Raw genomic sequence first — 13,419 nt, 5'->3', positions numbered from 1 at the left:
ATACAGGTTATTTATTTATTTGTTACCTCAGCATTATGCCAAATGCCGATACAAAACTTAAAATATAAGTAGAAAAATACAGTAAGAATATAATAATAATAATAATAATACTTCTTTATTTGCTCAAATACATCCAACAGCTTAGCATCGTCAAAAGGTATAGACTGTCAAACGCCAATAATACAGTGCACAAAGGGAGACATTAATCTATACTAGACTGTATATACATTATATACAGTCATAAGTAATAACTAATAATACAGACCATTTATTACATATATGTATACTATACATAAATTCAATTATTCAAATGTTGAAAAATCTATGACCCAACTGCCTGGAACTATAAAATGATTTAACTTGTATTTTATTAATGAATAATTTATTTAGTCGTGGCGGTTGAAGAAGCAATTTTAATTAAAATGTCTGAAATTAAAAAAAAAAATAGGTTAATTAATTAGTCTAGGCAGTAATGGTAGAATTTTAATTAAAATGCCTGAAATATTGAAAAAACCTTGGCTCAACTGCCTGGAATTATAAAATAATTTAATTTAAACTTCATTATTGAATATATGTTTAAGAGTGCATAAGTTGGAGTACAGTTTGAATTAATATGTTTAAATTTTTTTAAAATCTATAGTACAATTGCCTGGATTAGTGGAAGTAGTTGAAGTATAATTTTAATTAAAGTGCCTGAAGTGTTAAAAAAAATCTATGGTACAGAGTCTTTCCCTATATATTGACCCCCGCCCCTACAGGGGTAATGCGAAAAGTTTAAAAAAAAATTTTAATACTTTTGGGGTTTTACTTTAAATTTTTGAATCTGATGTCAACATTTTTTTTTTTCGTTTAGAAACGTCAAATTTTGACAGCTGATCAGTTTTTTCTTATGGAACACCCTACTGTATTAATTAAAATAAATATAATAATAATTAATTATAATAATTTACAATTTAGTACCTAATTATGGCAACTTATGTGGAGGATTATTTCTTAGCTATTGTTTCATTTTGTACCAAAGTGTCTCTATTGGATTAAGATCCGGATTGCTAGAGGAATGTTATGAAACGAATAATCGAGTTTAAAACCTGCGTTAATTTTTCTAAATGCCGAAATTTTCTCCGTTTTGTAAACAGAATAGTATATGAGATACTTTATATTCTACAGCTGAATAAAAATAACTTGACCATCAATATTCCAATACCAAAAATATACTAAAAAAACTGTAGAATAAATATCTACTTAATGACAATAATAAATTATCAATCATAAAAACAAATCTGTCTATAATATATACAAATATACAGATAATGTCTATATCTGTTATATTAATTTTCAAACATCTGTCTAATCTGGTCTTTGATTTATGAGCTTTGTCTGGCACATGGGTTTAATCCTTTAGTCCCTGTCGCACTTATATTGTTTCTGTTGTTTTTCTTCTTCTTTTTTTGTTTATTGCAGCTGTCAAAGGTGAGCCAAACGTTTGTTCGTGCTTTGGGATTGCCTAAAAACATACTTACCATCGTTTTTTTTTTTTTTTTATTTTTTAGAGAGGTTAAAAAAATCTGCTGACAGACACCCCAGGCCGGCCTGGGGTAGTGTGGGGTTGGGGCTTTGTCCAGCCCCGACCCACTAAAAACCATTCCTCTAAGTCAAAAATTCAGGGTGGAAGCACACTGGTTACATGCTTTGTCAATTTTTCAAGGGAAAAATTTGCACACTTATACATGGTTTGTCAATTTTTCAAGGGAAAAAATTGCACACTGATACATGGTTTGTCAATTTTTCAAGGGAAAAAATTGCACACTGATACATGATTTGTCAATTTTATTCAAGGAAGCACACTGATACATGCTTTGTCAATTTTTCAAGGGAAAAAATTGCACACTGATACATGCTTTGTCAATTTTATTCAAGGAAGCACACTGATACATGCTTTGTCAATTTTTCAAGGGAAAAAATAGCACACTGATACATGATTTGTCAATTTTATTCAAGGAAGCACACTGATACATGCTTTGTCAATTTTTCAAGGGAAAAAATAGCACACTGATACATGATTTGTCAATTTTATTCAAGGAAGCACACTGATACATGCTTTGTCAATTTTTCAAGGGAAAAAATAGCACACTGATACATGATTTGTCAATTTTATTCAAGGAAGCACACTGATACATGCTTTGTCAATTTTTCAAGGGAAAAAATAGCACACTGATACATGATTTGTCAATTTTATTCAAGGAAGCACACTGATACATGCTTTGTCAATTTTTCAAGGGAAAAAATTGCACACTGATACATGCTTTGTCAATTTTTCAAGGGAAAAAATTGCACACTGATACATGCTTTGTCAATTTTATTCAAGGAAGCACACTGATACATGCTTTGTCAATTTTTCAAGGGAAAAAATTGCACACTGATACATGCTTTGTCAATTTTTCAAGGGAAAAAATTGCACACTGATACATGCTTTGTCAATTTTTCAAGGGAAAAAATTGCACACTGATACATGCTTTGTCAATTTTTCAAGGGAAAAAATAGCACACTGATACATGATTTGTCAATTTTATTCAAGGAAGCACACTGATACATGCTTTGTCAATTTTTCAAGGGAAAAAATTGCACACTGATACATGCTTTGTCAATTTTATTCAAGGAAGCACACTGATACATGCTTTGTCAATTTTTCAAGGGAAAAAATAGCACACTGATACATGATTTGTCAATTTTATTCAAGGAAGCACACTGATACATGCTTTGTCAATTTTTCAAGGGAAAAAATAGCACACTGATACATGATTTGTCAATTTTATTCAAGGAAGCACACTGATACATGCTTTGTCAATTTTTCAAGGGAAAAAATTGCACACTGATACATGCTTTGTCAATTTTTCAAGGGAAAAAATTGCACACTGATACATGCTTTGTCAATTTTATTCAAGGAAGCACACTGATACATGCTTTGTCAATTTTTCAAGGGAAAAAATAGCACACTGATACATGATTTGTCAATTTTATTCAAGGAAGCACACTGATACATGCTTTGTCAATTTTTCAAGGGAAAAAATAGCACACTGATACATGATTTGTCAATTTTATTCAAGGAAGCACACTGATACATGCTTTGTCAATTTTTCAAGGGAAAAAATTGCACACTGATACATGCTTTGTCAATTTTTCAAGGGAAAAAATTGCACACTGATACATGATTTGTCAATTTTATTCAAGGAAGCACACTGATACATGCTTTGTCAATTTTTCAAGGGAAAAAATAGCACACTGATACATGATTTGTCAATTTTATTCAAGGAAGCACACTGATACATGCTTTGTCAATTTTTCAAGGGAAAAAATTGCACACTGATACATGCTTTGTCAATTTTTCAAGGGAAAAAATTGCACACTGATACATGCTTTGTCAATTTTATTCAAGGAAGCACACTGATACATGCTTTGTCAATTTTTCAAGGGAAAAAATAGCACACTGATACATGATTTGTCAATTTTATTCAAGGAAGCACACTGATACATGCTTTGTCAATTTTTCAAGGGAAAAAATTGCACATTGATACATGGTTTGTCAATTTTTCAAGGGAAAAAATTGCACACTGATACATGCTTTGTCAATTTTTCAAGGGAAAAAATTGCACACTGATACATGCTTTGTCAATTTTTCAAGGGAAAAATTTGCACACTTATACATGGTTTGTCAATTTTTCAAGGGAAAAAATTGCACACTGATACATGCTTTGTCAATTTTTCAAGGGAAAAAATTGCACACTGATACATGCTTTGTCAATTTTTCAAGGGAAAAAATTGCACACTGATACATGCTTTGTCAATTTTTCAAGGGAAAAAATTGCACACTGATACATGCTTTGTCAATTTTTCAAGGGAAAAAATTGCACACTGATACATGCTTTGTCAATTTTTCAAGGAATGAGCACACTGGTTACATGCTTTGTCAATATTTTCAAACATTTCTTAAAATTTCAAAATTAAAGCGCATACAAATGCTGAAAATCAACATTTCAAACGAAATTTATACGTCACAATATCGCTGCTTATCTACGATTGGATATTAATTTATTTAATATGAAGAGAATTTCACAACAGCTTTAATAAGGAAATTTAACGCATAAATTTCCTATAGAAAACCCTCTAAGATTTTAATAAATACTTTTTTATAGAATAAGTTAGGAGTGCATATTTAGCGAATAAATCTGCTAGCTAAACAGAGAGATAAATTTCAATAAAGAGGAAATTTAACGCATAAATTTCCTATAGTAACCCTCCCAAGATTTTAATAAATTCTAAAATAATTTTTTTAGTAAATAAGTTTAAAGTGCAGATTTAACGAATAAATCTGCCAATAAATATTTTGTTCGTTATTTATTAGAACCTCCCATAATAACGTTCGACTATCATGATCTTGTTGTTTCAAGTACGGATTTAGCTATAATCAAAGAGAGAAATTTAACGAATAAATTTCCCTTAAAAAGTATTGAAACGTAACCCTATAAAAGAACAAAAAGGTGAAAGCACCAGGTCGAGGGGTCTGGCAGCAAGCCCCTTGTTACAGAGCAATTACAACGTACCGTAGTACGTAAACGAGGGCTCGCCACCCTTAAGTCTTTTCAGTTACACCAAGTCTAAGGTGTACACCCCGGATCTGAATAAAATTGCCACGAGTACCGTGGATATTTACCAAATACAAACGGAGCATTCATCAGACATGGTGAACGTATACGGTTACGCTTCTGTTTTATTTAAGTGTGAATTTAGCCGAATAAATTCACTAGAAAGTCTTTGAAAAGATGTTTGAAGAGTACGAGAGTTTTTATTTATATTTTAATACCCTAATTGTTTTTTATTTAATTGTGAATTTAGCGAATAAAGTCACAAGACACTTTTGAGAGAAATATTAAAGTTTGTCATGTTTGGCTGGTTTAAAAGGTGGAAATTTAACGAATAAATTTCCGTCAGTTTTCAGAAAATTTTGAATCAAAATGTTAGAACGTATTAAAATTCGTATTTATCTTATAAAACCCCTTAGTGATTTCATGTGAATTTAGCGAATAAATTCACAAGACATTGTTGAGAGAAATATTAAAGTTTTTTGAAAAAAAATTATATTTGTCTGATAAACCCTTATTGATTTCATGTGAATTTAGCGAATAAATCCACAGAAAACTTTTGAGAGAAAAATATTAGTCTTCCGAAGAAAATGTTTGATAATTTTAAAAGGTGGAAATTTAGCGAATAAATTTCCTTAAGTTTTCAGAAAAATTTGAATAAAAATGTTAGAAGGTATTAAAATTTGTATTTATCTTATAACCCCTTAGTGATTTTATGTGAATTTAGCGAATAAATCCACGTAAACTTTTGAGAGAAAAATATTAGAGTTTTTCGAAGAAAATGTTTAACTGTTTTAAAAGGTGGAAATTTAGCGAATAAATTTCCTTAAGTTTTCAGAAAAATTTGAATAAAAATGTTAGAAGGTATTAAAATTTGTATTTATCTTATAACCCCTTAGTGATTTCATGTGAATTTAGCGAATAAATCCACAGAAACTTTTGAGAGAAAACTGTTTTAAAAGGTGGAAATTTAGCGAATAAATTTCCTTAAGTTTTCAGAAAATTTTGAAAATATATTAGAATTTATTAAAATTTATATTTGTCTTATAACCCCTTAATGATTTTACGTGAATTTAGCGAATAAATCCAGAAGGAACTTTTAAGAGAAAAATATTAAAGTTTTTCGAAGAAAATGTTTAACTGTTTTAAAAGGTGGAAATTTAGCGAATAAATTTCCGTAGGTGTTCAGAAAATTTTGAAAATACATTAGAATTTATTAAAATCCGTTATTGTCTTATAACCCCTTAGTGATTTCATGTGAATTTAGCGAATAAATCCACAGAAACTTTTGAGAGAAAAATATTAAAGTTTTTCGAAGAAAATGTTTGACTGTTTTGAAAGGTGGAAATTTAGCGAATAAATTTCCTTAAGTTTTCAGAAAATTTTGAATAAAAATGTTAGAATTTATTAAAATTTGTATTTGTTCTATAACCTCTTAGTGATTTCATGTGAATTTAGCGAATAAATCCACAAGGAACTTTTGAGAGAAAAATATTAAAGTTTTTCGAAGAAAATGTTTAACTGTTTTAAAAGGTGGAAATTTAGCGAATAAATTTCCGTAGGTGTTCAGAAAATTTTGAATAAAAATGTTAGAATGTATTAAAATTTGTATTTGTCCTATAACCCCTTAGTGATTTCATGTGAATTTAGCGAATAAATCCACAGAAACTTTTGAGAGAAAACTGTTTTAAAAGGTGGAAATTTAGCGAATAAATTTCCTTAAGTTTTCAGAAAATTTTGAAAATTATTGGATTTTATTAAAATTTATATTTGTCTTATAGTCGTGTGTATCCCTTAGTGATTTCATGTGAATTTAGCGAACAAATCCACCGAAAAACTTTTGAGAGAAAATATTGAATTTTTGAAAGAAAGTGTTTGACTGTTTTAAAAAGGTGGAAATTTAGCGAATAAATTTCCCTAGAAAACATTTAACTTCCAAAAATTTTGAAAAAGGGTTAGAATTTATGAAAATCAATAATTGTCCCATATAACATACAACCCCTCAGTGAGTTTATGTGAATTTAGCGAATAAATCCACAGAAAAACTTTTGAAAGAAAATATTGAATTTTTTAAAGAAAATGTTTGACTGTTTTAAAAAGGTGGAAATTTAACGAATAAATTTCCGTAAGTTTTCAGGAAATTTTGAAAATTATTAGATTTTATTAAAATCCGTATTTGTCTTAAACCTCTTAGTCATTTTATGTGAATTTAGCGAATAAATTCACAAAAAAACTTTTGAAAGAAAATATTGAATTTTTTAAAGAAAGTGTTTGACTGTTTTAAAAGAAGGAAATTTAACGAATAAACTTCCGTAAGTGTTTAGAAAATTTTGAAAATATATTAGGATTTATTAAAATTTGTGTTCGAGTGATTTCATGTGAATTTAGCGAATAAATCCACAAACAAACTTTTGAGACAAATATTAAAGTTTTTTAAAGAAAATGTTTGACTGTTTTAAAAAATGGAAATTTAACGAATAAATTTCCTTAAGTTTTCAGAAAATTTTGAAAATATATTAGAATTTATTAAAATTTGTATTTGAGTGATTTCATGTGAATTTAGCGAATAAATCCACAAAGAACTATTGAGTAAAAATTATTAAAGTTTTTCTATTAGAAATTTGTAGAAATGTTTGACTATTTTTGAAGGTGGAAATTTAGCGAATAAATTTCCCTAAAAAACATTTAACTTCCAAAAATTTTGAAAAAGGGTTAGAATTTATGAAAATCAATAATTGTCCCATATAACATACAACCCCTTAGTGAGTTTATGTGAATTTAGCGAATAAATCCACAGAAAAACTTTTGAGAGAAAATATTAATTTTTTTTAAAGGAAGTGTTTTACTGGTTTAAAAGATGGAAATTTAGCGAATAAATTTCCGTAAATTTTCATCAAATTTTGAAGATTATTTGATTTTATTAAAATTTGTATTTTTCTTAAACCCTTTAGTGATTTCATGCGAATTTAGCGAATGAATCCACAAACAAACTTGTGAGAGAAAAATATAAAAGTTTTTTAAAGAAAATGTTTGACTGTTTTAAAAGGTGGAAATTTAGCGAATAAATTTCCGTAAATTTTCATCAAATTTTGAAGATTATTAGATTTTATAAAAATTTGCATTTATTTTATAACTCCTTAGTTATTTCATGTGAATTTAACGAATAAATTCACAAAAAAACTTTTGAGAGAAAAATATTAAAGTTTTTTAAAGAAAATGTTTCGCTGTTTTAAAAGGTGGAAATTTAACGAATAAATTTCCTTAGGTTTTGAGAAAATTTTGAAAAAAATTTAGAATTTATTAAAATCCTTAATTGTCCTATTACCCCTTAGTGATTTCATGAGAATTTAGCGAATAAATTCACAAAGAACTATTGAGTAAAAATTATTAAAGTTTTTCTATAAGAAATTTGTAGAAATGTTTGACTATTTTAAAAGGTGGAAATTTAGCGAATAAATTTCCGTAAGTTTTCATCAAATTTTGAAAATTATTAGAATTTATTAAAATCCGTATTTGTCTTATAACCCCTTAGTGATCTCATGTGAATTTAGCGAATAAATCCACAAACTTGTGAGAGAAAAATATTAAAGTTTTTCAAAGAAAATGTTTGACTGTTTTAAAAGGTGGAAATTTAACGAATAAATTTCCGTAAGTTTTCAGAAATTTTTGAAAATATATTAGAATTTATTAAAATTTGTATTTTAGTGGTTTCATGTGAATTTAGCGAATAAATCCACAGAAAAAAGTTTGAAAGAAAATATTGAATTTTTTAAAGAAAGTCTTTGACTGTTTTAAAAAGGTGGAAATTTAACGAATAAATCTCCGTCAGTTTTCAGAAAATTTTGAAAATTATTAGAATTTATTAAAATCCGTATTTGTCTTAAACCTCTTAGTCATTTTATGTGAATTTAGCGAATAAATTCACAAAAAAACTTTTGAAAGAAAATATTGAATTTTTTAAAGAAAGTGTTTGACTGTTTTAAAAGAAGGAAATTTAACGAATAAACTTCCGTAAGTGTTTAGAAAATTTTGAAAATATATTAGGATTTATTAAAATTTGTGTTCGAGTGATTTCATGTGAATTTAGCGAATAAATCCACAAACAAACTTTTAAGACAAATATTAAAGTTTTTTAAAGAAAATGTTTGACTGTTTTAAAAAATGGAAATTTAAGGAATAAATTTCCTTAAGTTTTCAGAAAGTTTTGAAAATATATTAGAATTTATTAAAATTTGTATTTGAGTGATTTCATGTGAATTTAGCGAATAAATCCACAAAGAACTATTGAATAAAAATTATTAAAGTTTTTCTATTAGAAATTTGTAGAAATGTTTGACTATTTTTGAAGGTGGAAATTTAGCGAATAAATTTCCGTAAGTTTTCATCAAATTTTGAAAATTATTAGAATTTATTAAAATCCGTATTTGTCTTATAACCCCTTAGTGATCTCATGTGAATTTAGCGAATAAATCCACAAACTTGTGAGAGAAAAATATTAAAGTTTTTCAAAGAAAATGTTTGACTGTTTTAAAAGGTGGAAATTTAACGAATAAATTTCCGTAAGTTTTCAGAAATTTTTGAAAATATATTAGAATTTATTAAAATTTGTATTTTAGTGGTTTCATGTGAATTTAGCGAATAAATCCACAGAAAAAAGTTTGAAAGAAAATATTGAATTTTTTAAAGAAAGTCTTTGACTGTTTTAAAAAGGTGGAAATTTAACGAATAAATCTCCGTCAGTTTTCAGAAAATTTTGAAAATTATTAGAATTTATTAAAATCCGTATTTGTCTTAAACCTCTTAGTCATTTTATGTGAATTTAGCGAATAAATTCACAAAAAAACTTTTGAAAGAAAATATTGAATTTTTTAAAGAAAGTGTTTGACTGTTTTAAAAGAAGGAAATTTAACGAATAAACTTCCGTAAGTGTTTAGAAAATTTTGAAAATATATTAGGATTTATTAAAATTTGTGTTCGAGTGATTTCATGTGAATTTAGCGAATAAATCCACAAACAAACTTTTAAGACAAATATTAAAGTTTTTTAAAGAAAATGTTTGACTGTTTTAAAAAATGGAAATTTAAGGAATAAATTTCCTTAAGTTTTCAGAAAGTTTTGAAAATATATTAGAATTTATTAAAATTTGTATTTGAGTGATTTCATGTGAATTTAGCGAATAAATCCACAAAGAACTATTGAATAAAAATTATTAAAGTTTTTCTATTAGAAATTTGTAGAAATGTTTGACTATTTTTGAAGGTGGAAATTTAGCGAATAAATTTCCCTAAAAAACATTTAACTTCCAAAAATTTTGAAAAAGGGTTAGAATTTATGAAAATCAATAATTGTCCCATATAACATACAACCCGTTAGTGAGTTTATGTGAATTTAGCGAACAAATCCACAGAAAAACTTTTGAGAGAAAATATTACATTTTTTTTAAAGAAAGCGTTTTACTGTTTTAAAAGGTGGAAATTTAACGAATAAATTTCCGTAAATTTTTTTTAAATTTTGAAAATTATTAGATTTTATTAAAATTTGTATTTTTCTTATAACCCTTTAGTGATTTCATATGAATTTAGCGAATAAATCCACAGAAAAACTATTGAGAGAAAAATATTAAAATTTTTCGATGGAAATGTTTCGCTGTTTTAAAAGGTGGAAATTTAACGAATAAATTTCCGTAAGTTTTGTCCTGTATATAAATATTTTACATGTTTATTTTTAGTTTTACACATTTTAGCCCGTTTTTAATTATTTTATTTATTATTTGTTAATAAGTTAAGTTTTATTTTTGTTTAATTTTATTGTTGCTCCCTGGTATTTGTATTAAATTTGTATTTGTATTAATAATGTTTTTGTAAAATGAGGTACTGTAGGTTTATTCCTGTTTCTTTTTGTTTGTGTCCAGTACATACATTACACTTTTTATTTTTATTTAATTATCACATATTTACAAATGTTGTTTTTTTTTCTATTGTAATAAGACTAATAAGGCAAACTTGTACTTATATGTAGCTTTTTTATGCTAAATAAATGCTTTATTATTATTATTATTATTATTATTATTATTAAGTTTTCAGAAAATTTTGAAAATATTTTAGAATTTATTAAAATTTGTATTTGTCTTAAACCCCTTAGAGATTTCATGTGAATTTAGCGAATAAATTCACAAAAAAACTTTTGAGAGAAAATATTAAATTTTTTTAAAGAAAGTGTTTTACTGTTTTAAAAAGGTGGAAATTAAGCGAATAAACTTCCTTAGGTTTTGAGAAAAAATTGAAAAAATGTTAGAATTTATTAAAATCCTTAATTGTCCTATTACCCCTTAGTGATTTCATGTGAATTTAGCGAATAAATTAACAAAGAACTATTGAGTAAAAATTATTAAAGTTTTTCTATAAGAAATTTGTAGAAATATTTGACTATTTTAAAAGGTGGAAATTTAACGAATAAATTTCCTTAAGTTTTTAAAAAAATTTGAAAAAATGTTAGAATTTATTAAAATTTGTATCTGTCTTATAACCCCTTAGTAATTTCATGTGAATTTAGCGAACAAATCCACCGAAAAACTTTTGAGAGAAAATATTGAATTTTTGAAAGAAAGTGTTTGACTGTTTTAAAAAGGTGGAAATTTAGCGAATAAATTTCCATAAGTTTTCATCAAATTTTGAAAATATTTTGGAATTTATTAAAATCGGTATTTGTCTTATTACCCCTTAGTGATTTAATGTGAATTTAGCGAATAAATCCACAAAGAACTATTGAATAAAAATTATTAAAGTTTTTTAAAGAAAAAGTTTGACTGTTTTAAAAGGTGGAAATTTAACGAATAAATTTCCTTTAGTTTTCAGAAAAATTTTGAAAATATATTAGAATTTATTAAAATTTGTATTTGTCTTAAACCCCTTAGTGATCTCATGTGAATTTAGCGAATAAATCCACAAAAAACTTTTGAGAGAAAAATGTTAAAGTTTTTCGAAGAAAATATTTGACTATTTTAAAAAATGGAAATTTAACGAATAAATTTCCTTAAGTTTTCATCAAATTTTGAAAATTATTAGATTTTATTAAAATTTGTATTTTTCTTAAACCCCTTAGTGATTTCATGTGAATTTAGCGAATAAATCCACAAAAAACTTTTGAGAGAAAAATTTTAAAGTTTTTCGAAGAAAATATTTGACTATTTTAAAAAATGGAAATTTAACGAATAAATTTCCTTAAGTTTTCATCAAATTTTGAAAATTATTTGATTTTATTAAAATCTGTATTTGTTTTATAACCCCTTAGTAATTTCATGTGAATTTAGCGAATAAATCCACAGAAAAATTTTTGAGAGAAAATATTAGTTTTTTAAGAAAATATTTGACTGTTTTAAAAAATGGAAATTTAACGAATAAATTTCTGTAAGTTTTCAGAAAAATTTGAAAATTATTGGATTTTATTACAAATTTAAATTTGAAAATTATTGGATTTTATTTGTCTTAAACCCCTTAGAAATTTCATGTGAATTTAGCGAATAAATTCACAAAAAAACTTTTGAGAGAAAAATATTAAAGTTTTTCAAATAAAATGTTTGACTGTTTTAAAAGGTGGAAATTTAACGAATAAATTCCGTAAGTTTTCAGAAAATTTTGAAAATATATGAGAATTTATTAAAATTTGTATTTGTCTTATAAGCGCTTAGTGATTTGATGTGAATTTAACGAATTGAATTTGTTACTAAAATATTGACGAATAAATTCACAAAAAACTATTTAGAGAAAAATATTAAAGTTTTTCGATGGAAATGTTTCGCTGTTTTAAAAGATGGAAATTTAACGAATAAATTTCCTTAGGTTTTGAGAAAAATTGTTAGAATTTATTAAAATCCTTAATTGTCTTATAATCCCTTAGTGATTTCATGTGAATTTAGCGAATAAATCCACAAACAAACTTTTGAAAGAAAATATTGAATTTTTTAAAGAAAGTCTTTTACTGTTTTAAAAAGGTGGAAATTTAACGAATAAATCTCCGTCAGTTTTCAGAAAATTTTGAAAATTATTAGAATTTATTATTAAAATTTGTATTTCTCTTAAACCCCTTAGTGATTTGATGTGAATTTAGCGAATAAATTCACAACAAAACTTTTGAAAGAAAATATTGAATTTTTTAAAGAAAGTGTTTTACTGTTTTAAAAAGTGGAAATTTAACGAATAAATTTCCTTAAGTTTTCAGGAAATTTTGAAAATTATTAGATTTTATTAAAATTCATATTTGTCTTAAACCCCTTAGTGATTTGATGTGAATTTAGCGAATAAATTCACAAAAAAACTATTGAGAGAAAAATATTAAAGTTTTTCGATGGAAATGTTACGCTGTTTTAAAAGGTGGAAATTTCGCGAATAAATTTCCTTAAGTTTTTAGAAAATTTTGAAAATATATTAGAATTTATTAAAATGTATATTTTTCTTATAACCCCTTAGTGATAAGTTTTTTGAAGAAAATGTTCAAATTTTGAAAAGGTGGAAATTTAACGAATTAATTTCCTTAGGTTTTGAGAAAAATTTGAAAAAATGTTAGAATTTATTAAAATCTTTAATTGTCTTATAACCCCTTAGTGATTTCATGTGAATTTAGCGAATAAATCCACAAACAAACTTTTGAGAGAAAATATTAATTTTTTTAAAGAAAGTGTTTTACTGTATTATAAGATGGAAATTTAGCGAATAAATTTCCTTAAATTTTCTAAAAATTTTCAAAAAATGTTAGAATTTATTAAAATCCTTAATTGTCTTATAAC

The 13,419-nt window shown here is 25.8% G+C and overlaps 1 protein-coding gene across 1 annotated transcript in view; it reads left to right on the top strand.

The window, feature by feature from the left end:
* The window catches only part of LOC126735969 (phosphatidylinositol-3-phosphatase SAC1), a 35,608-nt gene that overhangs the window by 942 nt on the left and 21,247 nt on the right, over window positions 1–13,419 (top strand). The window lies entirely within an intron of this gene.

Source organism: Anthonomus grandis, chromosome 5 (assembly GCF_022605725.1).
Source record: "Anthonomus grandis grandis chromosome 5, icAntGran1.3, whole genome shotgun sequence".
NCBI classification, from domain to species: Eukaryota; Metazoa; Arthropoda; class Insecta; order Coleoptera; family Curculionidae; genus Anthonomus; species Anthonomus grandis.
This window is presented reverse-complemented; position numbering and strand designations above follow the sequence as displayed.